General features: G+C 49.0%; 1 pseudogene; it reads right to left on the minus strand.

Annotated features, from left to right (window-relative positions):
- The window catches only part of LOC142289977 (RNA-binding protein fxr1 pseudogene), a 76205-nt pseudogene extending 72546 nt beyond the window's left edge, over positions 1 to 3659 (minus strand).
- Positions 3660 to 9108: the final 5449 nt, after the last annotated feature.

The raw sequence follows: 9108 nt of genomic DNA on the forward strand, positions 1-9108 counted from the left end.
GCACCCCCATCGTGCTCTATCCCCCATGCTGCGCACTCCCCATCGTGCTCCATCCCCCATGCTGCACACCCCCCATCGTGCTCCATCCCCCATGCTGCGCACTCCCCATCGTGCTCCATCCCCTATGCTGCGCACTCCCAAACGTGCTCCATCTCCCATGCTGCGCACTCCCCATCGTGCTCCATCCCCCATGCTGCGCACCCCCCATCGTGCTCCATCCCCCATGCTGCGCACCCCCCATCGTGCTCCATCCCCCATGCTGCGCACTCCCCATCGTGCTCCACAGTCACACATCAGACATTAAACACGCACACATCTGATCGCATACACTCACACACACACCTCACTTCTCCCTGTGCCCACCGGTGGGCGGTCCCAGCAGCTGTGCTGCACGCCGTGCTCCTCTGCCGACACTCACAGATCCGATCGCATACACTCACACACACACACACACACACTCACACACATCCGATCACATGCACTCACACACACTCACACACATCCGATCGCATACACTCACACACATCCGACCGCATACACTCACACACACACACTCACATCCGATCGCATACACTCAATACACAATCACAACATCCGGAGATACCACATGCTTCCGGCCATGTGATCCTCCGGCAGGTCCTGGAAGATCACTACACAGTATCGCCGCCGAGAAGCAAGCGATATCACGGGATGTTGTGAGTATGTGGATGCGATCTGGTGTGTGTGTGTGTGTGTGTGTGTATGTGTGTGTGGTGTGTGGTGTGTGTTGTGTGTTCGTTCCGCCGCAGGACCTTGATGCGCTCACCTCGTGTGGGGGGCGGAGCCTGGGCGATCGGCCAATCCGTGCGGGGGAAAGGAGCCTGGGCGAGGAGAGCGGCCAATCCGTGCGGGGGGGAGGAGCCGAGGCGAGCGCCCAATCCGTGCGGGGGGGTGGGGCCATGGCAAATCCGTGAAGCCGAGCGGCCAATCCGTGCGGGGGGAGGGGCCGTGGCGAGCCCAGCGGCCAATCCGCTGTTTGTCACCGTAACGACATGGCCAATCCGTGCGAGGGGGGGCGGACCCGAGGCGAGGCGAGCGGCCAATCCGTGCGGGGGGAGGAGTCAAGGCGAGGCGAGCGGCCAATCCGTGCAGGGGGGCGGGGACATGGCGAGGCCAGCAGCCAATCCGCTGTTTGTCACCGTAAGGACATGTCCCGGGACACAATTTTGGAGCAAGACAGACAGACAGACAGACAGAATAAGGCAATTATATATATATAGATTGTCTGAAGAATGTTCTACCACGCTGAATGCACTTGGGGAGGAATTCATCAAGATCCATTTCTGGCAACTCCCTTTACTATTGTCAATCAGTGATGTCCCAGATGAGCTAAATGTGAGACAAATCCGGAGATGGTAGCTCATTTAGGCCATGCATGCTGCTCACAGTACCTTGAGCAACTTGAAGCCTGGCATTGTCTTGTTGAAAAAACAAAGCCATTCCAATAGTGTCAGCACTGTCTCTTTGGACCACAAGGGATTGTGTGACATTACCCTGTGTAATGTTGCACCCTGCAACATGGAGGGGTACTCACTCAGCATGCGGGTTCAGGTAGACACGGGAGGCACTTTGCTTAAAAACCTCAGGCTGCTTTATTTGGACTACATAAAGCATACCGCCAGTACTGAACACCAAGGGCATTTACATGCAAGAAAAACAGGCACATTCCCAAACATCAGATCTTCAGTGTCAGTCCAGCACATACAGTTAGGTCCAGAAATATTTGGACAGTGACACAATTTTCGCGAGTTGGGCTCTGCATGCCACCACATTGGATTTGAAATGAAACCTCTACAACAGAATTCAAGTGCAGATTGTAACGTTTAATTTGAAGGTTAAGAAGTCCCTGCAGAGACTTCTCAGAAGAGGTTTCCTCCCCTCCACCCACAGACAAACACAGAGCTACTTCCTCCAGCACAGGAACATACAGAGCAGACCCACAAATGTGTCCAGAGGCCTGGCAGTTTACCTCTGGGACTACACCCCGAGGTAGAGATATGGTGAACAGCCATCCCACCCATCTCTTTAGCTGTTCACAACAAACCCGGCCCAGGTAATACACATTAACCCTCTCAGCACCTAATATGCTGGAGTATTCCACCCAGGTTCACATCATTGATTTCAATAATTTCAGGGACACATCTCCCCCCTTGCACTGTACCAGTGATCATAACACATATTCCCCCCCTCTTCCCAAAGTCGTGGGGGTTTTGGCACCTTGATATAGCGGACAAGAGCACCCACTCTGTCTGCCCTTGGCTACAGCCCTTGACATACCGTCCGTCACAGTCACCAGACCCTTCCCAGTGAACTCTCATATACGCCCCCTGGTCAGACCTATCTCTCCATGGCTGCCGCCAACGGTCAGTGTGGTAGGGAGACTCTCCCTTAGTCGGTACTACCATCCTGTCTAACTCTGAGCTATCCTGTCCACTAGAGGGGTTACCATCGAGGGGCCTCAGCACTGAGCTGACAGAAGAGGCGCCATATCTAGACCCTCCGCATTGTCTGTTTGAAGATCTATTGTGGGCTCTTCTTCCAGGGCATCTTCATCTGTCTCTCAGATTTTGCACTCTCTTGTCAGCATCTTTGGCTAAAGACACATCACTCCTTTCATTCTGTCCTTTGGATTTTGTCTCAAAGGACTGAGACCTTTCAGAGTCTGTGCTATAGCCTGATGAATACCCGGGTCCTCTATGACCTTGGCTCATTTTACAGTAGGACTTGCTTTTGCCCTCTGAGGCAACACGTTCATAGAGTGGGCCACCCTTCTTTTCTTGGCCATAGCCCAAATATGGTCGCCATCTCCCACCAACTTGGCGAAGTTGGTTTGCAATTCTCTGTCCTTCTAGATTCAATTGTTTTAAGTCTTCCAAGTATCCCAGGCTGTATTCTAGGAGGGCTCGTATATCTTCAACACACTCTGTTCCCACAATGGCACATGGAACCATACCGACTTCACATGGCATCCTGGCTTCATTATTAATATCAATTCTTACTCTCGTCACACCGGTCTTATCAACCATCTCCTGCATGACTCTTCCATGTCGTCCAAGAAGCCTCATGACCATCTCTCTGGGCACTTGTATGATCTCTTCTGCAAACTCCAACAACCTTCGAGCTGTCTTCACCGCTTCTGCGGTTTTCTCATAGATACAAAATGTTCCACTGTCTTTTTCTAATTGCACAGCTGTAACACCTGGAACCTTCCTGGCTTGCTTAATATTATTTCTTAGCGCTCTTATTGCCAGCCCAATTAATGTTCTCTTCACAACCACCACTTCTTGAAACCCTGCGGTCAGCTGCTTCATCTGCGCCAAGCGTCTGGTGTCTTCATCCTTCTTTGCAGTGATGAGCCACTTCGTACGAAGACACCGTAGGTGCATCTCACTCAGGATGGCCACTCGCTTCTTTGTGACATCACTTAAAGAGCACACCCCCAACCGATTAGTCTCTGCGGCAAAGTACACTTTACTGGCTCCTACTGCCTTCCTGAATCTCTCATGCACCGTCTCACTGGCACAGGCTTCTCTTAAGTCTATCAGGCACTTGAAGACTGGTCTGCTTCCTTTACTTTCAAGGACACTAGACTGTTCCTGAGGTCTCTTGCCTCCCTCCATATTCTTCACCAAAGGCTTCACCTTTTGAGCTACACACTCCTCGGGTTCAGCCCCAGCCTCAGAGCCTTTGGGTTTCAGGCTCTTAGCTGAGTCAATCTTCTTGTCTGCGATCTTGGTCTTACCCACTGAGTCAGTCAAGCTCTCAGCTCCTGATGAGACCTTGGGTCCAGACTTCACCTCTTCCTCAGAGGCTCTTTCCACTTTTACAGCACCAGCTGTGTCTTGGGACTTCATTGTATTACATCCAACTTCCTCTTGGGTCTCTGCAGTGTCACCCTCAGCCTTCTCTTGGGAATTTGCAGCATCACCTTCTGCCAGGGTGTCACACCCTTCAGCATGGTACTCTGTTCCTTTTAGAGATTTGGGGCTGTATTCGCTGTTATCCACCCCAGCACTAGATAGTTCACCAGACTGCTCACCGTGGCCGTTGTGGATTATTCCTCCACCAACACTCTCCAGGATTTCTTTTCTTGTAGTGCTTTCCAGGATTTCATTTCCTATACCACTCTCACTTGACAGACTATCAGCTTCACACTTGGAAATCATAGGGGCCACCACCATTACTTCCTTGGTTGGCTCCTGTTCTGCAATTTCAGCCCGCTGATTTCTGTCATTACAATGTGTCAGTTCAGTCTCTGATTCCTCTTTCTTTTGCAGGATATCGCTGTTTGACTCTACTGTAGCAGTTGCTACTGGCAACATGTTTTCATTAACCAGGTATTTCACCTTCTCTGCACCCTCAGACGGCATACACTGTGCCACCTCTCGGCGCTTATTACGTCTTCAGCGTCGGGAGGAAGTTTTACCCTTCTCACCCTTCTGTACCTCACTGTACTCGTTTGTCACCTTTCTTGAGTCAGTGTCTTTACTGGAGTCATCGTCACTCCCCCTGGTGTCCTGGACTAACATGTCCCCGCTTAACCAGGTGTCAGCCCCCCTGTCTGGAGCTCTCCCATTATTAACGGTCACACTATCATTTGGTACTTTAAAGGTCATGTCACTAAGTTGGGCATGTCCCCCATTTTCTTTGGTCACCCCTAACTTAGGGCTGTTGCCTCTAAGAGGCACTCTCTCCTCCTTCTTACACAGAAACATACAACAAGGAACCCCTTCAACCTCCAGCTGTGGTGAGGCTTCCTTAGTACCACTCCGATTTTTGCATGAGCTTGTGGGCACTTTCCCCAATTCCCACAAGTCCTCAAAAAAAAATCAGTCCTGGCCTATTATGATGGGATGCGGTAACTCAGGCACTACACCAACATTAACGGATCCAAGCACCCTATCCGTATCAACGATCACTCGGGACCGTGGATCCTGTCAGAGTTCCGGGATTTCCAGTTTTCTTTTAAAGGAGCTTACCCTTTGTTAACATGGAGTTTTCTGTTCTGTTGCCCTACTTCCTGTCCATCTGTTTAAAAGCCGCCCCTAAGCTTAGTCCAGTTGCCTGAGTATACTGCTTCCTGTGTACTCCTGCCCTGCTGCTCTTGGTTCCTGATTGATATTTGGATCCTCTTGAAAAACAACCGACACCGACTCTGGACTTCACCTGGTCTCATCAAGCTGTGCCCGGACTCCGTCTGCCGTCTTTAGTCAGCACTTCTGCCCGGTTCCTTCCGTTTCGTAACCACTCTGGACTCTCATCACGTACGGACATTTTTGGACTATACCTATTGCCCTTTGTGTCCCGGCTGCTGCGCATTTAGGCCTTCTGGGGTGATTGCCAGACAGTCCCTGTATAGGGGTTCGCTCTTGGTGGTCTCCCTGGGGGAGTCCGGTGCTTGGCCCCGGGAATTCCCCTTCGCTCCGATCCTGAAAGGTATTTCCTGTGTTTATGTTCTACTGTGTTTTTGTTCTGTTTATGTACATATTGTCGGTTGCATATTATAAACGTTCTTGCACCAAGAACTCGTCTCTGGTTGTCATTGCCCTAACGCAATCGAAATCCTCAGTACATACAATAGTATTACAGATCCTCTCCAATGTTCCCATGTCTGCAGCTGGCTTCCATCTTTCCTAGAATCAGGTAAGTATTGAGCGAGGCCCTCACCAGGGACACCAAGCTCACCGAGTCTACCAGCCCAGTCACACATTTGCTATCAACTTCCACAGAACTCAGATGTGACTTCTTGTTAGCCAGGCAGTCTGTACCGCAGACTGGACATGCATAGCATGAGCACCATTGTCCTTGGCTACTGTCCATTGGTGCCCCTACACCTTCGGATTTGGGACGCTCCGTCCCTTTTTGGGTCACCACTGCTTTCTGGGACCCGGCCCCCTTTTGGGTAACCACCCCTTTCTGGGACTCCGCCCCCTTTTGGGTGACCACACCTTTCTGGGACTCCGCCCCCTTTTGGGGTTTCTGTGGCTTCCTTGCAGTGTCTTTAGACCCCAGTTCACACCGTTCCCCGTTATCTCCCTGGGCACTCTGTGTCCGTACTGGCCCCAGAAGGGAACTCACAAACTGGTCCACTGCTGCCACATCTCTGTGCACTGACCACTCCTGCTGTCCACGCACAAGGAACTGGTACAGCTCCTCCATAACATTCAGGCCTGCTGATCCACTAATGGCCGCTCAGCTCCCCCGGACCTTCGTGGACCCGCCGATCCACCGCAAGCCGCTTGAGTGCGCTGTCACTTTTCGTGGACCCACTGATCCACCATAAACCACTTCAGCAGTGTGCAGGAAAATCTTCATGGACCCAACTGATCCACAGGTGCATATATCCAACACATGCTCCTGGGAACGCTGCCCGCTATCTAGCACCAATTGTAATGTTGCACCCTGCAACGTGGAGGGGTACTCACTCAGCATGCGGGTTCAGGTAGACACACGAGGCACTTTGCTTAAAAACCTCAGGCTGCTTTATTTGGACTACATAAAGCATACCGCCAGTACTGAACACCAAGGGCATTTACATGCAGGAAAAACAGGTACATTCCCAAACATCACATCTTCAGTGTCAGTCCAGCACATACAGTTAGGTCCAGAAATATTTGGACAGTGACACAATTTTCGCGAGTTGGGCTCTGCATGCCACCACATTGGATTTGAAATGAAACCTCTACAACAGAATTCAAGTGCAGATTGTAACGTTTAATTTGAAAGTTTGAACAAAAATATCTGATAGAAATTGTAGGAATTGTACACATTTCTTTACAAACACTCCACATTTTAGGAGGTCAAAAGTAATTGGACAAATAAACCAAACCCAAACAAAATATTTTTATTTTCAATATTTTGTTGCGAATCCTTTGGAGGCAATCACTGCCTTAAGTCTGGAACCCATGGACATCGCCAAACGCTGGGTTTCCTCCTTCTTAATGCTTTGCCAGGCCTTTACAGCCGCAGCCTTCAGGTCTTGCTTGTTTGTGGGTCTTTCCGTCTTAAGTCTGGATTTGAGCAAGTGAAATGCATGCTCAATTGGGTTAAGATCTGGTGATTGACTTGGCCATTGCAGAATGTTCCACTTTTTTGCACTCATGAACTCCTGGGTAGCTTTGGCTGTATGCTTGGGGTCATTGTCCATCTGTACTATGAAGCGCCGTCCGATCAACTTTGCGGCATTTGGCTGAATCTGGGCTGAAAGTATATCCCGGTACACTTCAGAATTCATCCGGCTACTCTTGTCTGCTGTTATGTCATCAATAAACACAAGTGACCCAGTGCCATTGAAAGCCATGCATGCCCATGCCATCACGTTGCCTCCACCATGTTTTACAGAGGATGTGGTGTGCCTTGGATCATGTGCCGTTCCCTTTCTTCTCCAAACTTTTTTCTTCCCATCATTCTGGTACAGATTGATCTTTGTCTCATCTGTCCATAGAATACTTTTCCAGAACTGAGCTGGCTTCATGAGGTGTTTTTCAGCAAATTTAACTCTGGCCTGTCTATTTTTGGAATTGATGAATGGTTTGCATCTAGATGTGAACCCTTTGTATTTACTTTCATGGAGTCTTCTCTTTACTGTTGACTTAGAGACAGATACACCTACTTCACTGAGAGTGTTCTGGACTTCAGTTGATGTTGTGAACGGGTTCTGCTTCACCAAAGAAAGTATGCGGCGATCATCCACCACTGTTGTCATCCGTGGACGCCCAGGCCTTTTTGAGTTCCCAAGCTCACCAGTCAATTCCTTTTTTCTAAGAATGTACCCGACTGTTGATTTTGCTACTCCAAGCATGTCTGCTATCTCTCTGATGGATTTTTTCTTTTTTTTCAGCCTCAGGATGTTCTGCTTCACCTCAATTGAGAGTTCCTTAGACCGCATGTTGTCTGGTCACAGCAACAGCTTCCAAATGCAAAACCACACATCTGTAATCAACCCCAGACCTTTTAACTACTTCATTGATTACAGGTTAACGAGGGAGACGCCTTCAGAGTTAATTGCAGCCCTTAGAGTCCCTTGTCCAATTACTTTTGGTCCCTTGAAAAAGAGGAGGCTATGCATTACAGAGCTATGATTCCTAAACCCTTTCTCCGATTTGGATGTGAAAACTCTCATATTGCAGCTGGGAGTGTGCACTTTCAGCCCATATTATATATATAATTGTATTTCTGAACATGTTTCTGTAAACAGCTAAAATAACAAAACTTGTGTCACTGTCCAAATATTTCTGGCCCTGACTGTAAGTCCCTACAGAGACTTCTCAGAAGAGGTTTCCTCCCCTCCACCCACAGACAAACACAGAGCTACTTCCTCCAGCACAGGAACATACAGAGCAGACCCACAAATGTGTCCAGAGGCCTGGCTTTTTACCCCTGGAACCACACCCCGAGGTGGAGATATGGTGAACAGCCATCCCACCCATCTCTTTAGCTGTTCACAACAATCTCGGCCCAGGTAATACACATTAACCCTCTCAGCACCTAATATGCTGGAGTATTCCACCCAGGTTCACATCACTGATTTCAATAATCTCAGCGACACATCTCCCCCCTTGCACTGTACCAGTGATCATATCACACCTGGTACACAATGCCAGGAGAGGCAGAGCCACTGGAATGGCCCTGGATGTCAGTATAAGTTTTATTATTTTAAATTAGTAAACATATACAGTAGATTGAGAAGGGCTGTCAGAGTAGTGAAAAACCCCTTTAAACCATTACCTTTATATTAGCCCCTAAACACGTATGTCTGTGTGTTCTGTTTGTTTCGTCCAGTGAATAAAGTATTGCATGAAGTCAGTTAATTATAGATGTACCCAAGTCTACCTTAAAACCAGGATTTTGCAATGTAAGCTGAGGACAGCATGCTGCAAGAGTTAAAAAAGAAAAAACATATGTGCTTCTCTTATCTGTGTGCAGACATTGTTTTCCTATACTAAAGGGTTTATTGCTCTGTGATTAACATTGATGCGACCAGGTGCACCTCCACTCCATTCCGGTCAGGACTGCAAAGCCGTATTCTCAGGGATCTAGAGCCTCAATCTCTGATTTTTTTTTTTAAAG

The sequence above is a fragment of the Anomaloglossus baeobatrachus genome, chromosome 2 (assembly GCF_048569485.1).
Source record: "Anomaloglossus baeobatrachus isolate aAnoBae1 chromosome 2, aAnoBae1.hap1, whole genome shotgun sequence".
In the NCBI taxonomy this organism is placed as follows: domain Eukaryota; kingdom Metazoa; phylum Chordata; class Amphibia; order Anura; family Aromobatidae; genus Anomaloglossus; species Anomaloglossus baeobatrachus.